This window comes from Olea europaea, unplaced genomic scaffold (genome assembly GCF_002742605.1).
Source record: "Olea europaea var. sylvestris unplaced genomic scaffold, O_europaea_v1 scaffold4098, whole genome shotgun sequence".
In the NCBI taxonomy this organism is placed as follows: domain Eukaryota; kingdom Viridiplantae; phylum Streptophyta; class Magnoliopsida; order Lamiales; family Oleaceae; genus Olea; species Olea europaea.
Genome location: NW_019260685.1, coordinates 1 through 2,389, shown reverse-complemented (window position 1 = coordinate 2,389; position 2,389 = coordinate 1).

The window sequence follows — 2,389 nt, the reverse complement described above, 5'->3', positions numbered from 1 at the left end:
TTCTTCAATGTGCTTAAGTAAGGAAAGAAGTTCCAGTGGACTTCTGAATGTGAGGAAGCCTTCCAGGCATTGAAAAAACACCTTGGAGAGGCACTCCTCCTGTCGAAACCTCAACCGGATGAGTCACTACTGCTATAATTAGCGGTTTCGGAAGTGGCAGTCAGCGCCGTCCTAGTCAGAGAAGAAAGTGAGTGCCAGCTGCCAGTGTACTACGTCAGCAAAGCACTTCTCCCAGTTGAAACACGCTATCTAGACATGGAGAAACTGGCACTCGCTCTTATCACAGCCTCAAGAAAACTGAGGCCATACTTCCAGGCCTACTCAATTGAAGTTCTCACCAATTTTCCATTGAAGCAGGTAATGCAGAAAATCGACACATCAGGACGATGCCTGCTAAAATAGGCAATCGAGCTTAGTGAGTTCGATCTATTGTTCTGATCTCGACATACTGTCAAGGGCCAGACCCTTGCAGATTTTACGGTTGAGTTTGCCAGAGCCCCAGAAATGGAGGTGACAATGGAACCAGCCTAGCCCTCCCACATGGAAACTTTTTGTTGATGGGTCCTCAGGAGAGACTAGCTCCGGGACAGGGATCGTCTTATAAAGCCCAGAAGGCCACAAGCTAAACTGCGCAGTAAGGCTTGGCTTCAAAGCCTCGAACAACGTCACTAATACCAGGCCCTTCTGGCAGGTCTTAGACTTGCTAAAGAAATGCAGGTCAGAAGGCTCCTGGCGAGCAGCGATTCTCAACTTATAGTGAATCAGGTCAATGGGAACTTCACGTCCAAGGACATTAGCATAGTTGCATACTTGAAGTTGGTTATGAACCTGGTTCCTCATTTTGAAAGGTTCGAACTAACTCAAGTCCCCCGCCTAGAAAATACACATGCAGACGCCCTTTTAAAACTAGCCAGCAGCAAGGATTCAGAGCTGCTAAAGGTTGTCCCTATTGAGTACTTATCAAAGCCCTCCACTTCCGAAGGTGAAGAGGTACTATGGATAGAAGGCACCCCATTATGGATGCAGCCTATCATCGCCTATCTGAAATGCCTGCCTCTAAAAGCGAGGCACAAAAGTTAAGAAGAAGGGCTGCACACTTCGTTCTGCAAGAAAATACTCTTTACAAAAGAGGCTTCGCTTCGCCACTTCTTCGATGCGTGGGAGGCGAAGATGCCACATACATACTCAGGGAGATCCATGAGGTGATCTGTGGAAATCACTCCAGAGGAACGGCTCTGGCACACAAGGTTCTCCGTCAAGGCTACTTCTGGCCGACCCTCGAAAGGGACGCTTGCCAGTTTGTCCAGAAATGCGACTAGTGTCAGTGCTTCTCAAATATTAAGAGGTAGCCATCTCAGTGCCTCTTCATAGTAACCAGCCCTTGGCCGTTTGCCAAGTGGGGCATTGATTTCATTGGTCCACTCCCAAAAGGAAGAGAAAGCGCAACTTTCATCATTGTCACCATTGACTACTTCATTAAGTGGGTCGAGGTTGAACCCCTTGCCAAGATCACCGAGGCAAATACTACTAAATTCATCTGGAAGAACATCATTTGTAGGTTCGGCATTCCCCACTCCTTAGTGTCCGACAATGGAAGACAGTTCGACAACAGGAAAATGCGAGAATCATGCAACGAGCTAGGCATTAAGAAGGACTTCTCAACGCCTCATCACCCTCAGGCAAACGGACAAGTTGAGGAGTGAACAAGATTATCAAGCATACCCTGAAAAGGAAGCTTGACATCTCAAAAGGGGCTTGGGTGGATGAGCTCCCCCACGTCCTCTGGGCCATTAGAACATCTAATCGAACTGCAATAGGGAAAACACCATTCACAATGACCTACGGGGCCAAGGCCATGAGCCCGGTCGAGGTCAGGGTCCCATCACATAGTCGGATACACTTCAATGAGATCAGAAACGATGAGGCTCGTATAAGCGAACTCCATCTCCTTGAAGAAAAGAGGGATGCTTCCCAAGTGAACTTGGCAGAATATCATCGAAAGATGACCCGCTATTAAAACTTCAAGGTCAGAAACATAACTCTTCGCTTAGGGGACCTCGTCCTCAGAAGGGTCTTCCAATCTTCAAAACCAACGGGGTCCGGAGTGTTTGGATCGAACTGGGAGGGCCCTTACCGCATCCGCAGAGAATCCCGATCTAGCACTTTTGAAATTGAAGACATGGCAGGAAAGGTACTACCTCATCAATGGAATATCGAACACTTGAGAAAGTACTATCAATGATGAGTCTTTGTTCCAATCCGATCTCAATACTGTCTAATGAATGGGCGTTCTGATCTGATCTCAGTTGTAAATTCCCTAGCTTACTAAGTGCTGAAATTGCCTTGGTAAGGTGTGGTGTAATTTGTTAAAGTAATGAAACTTCGATTT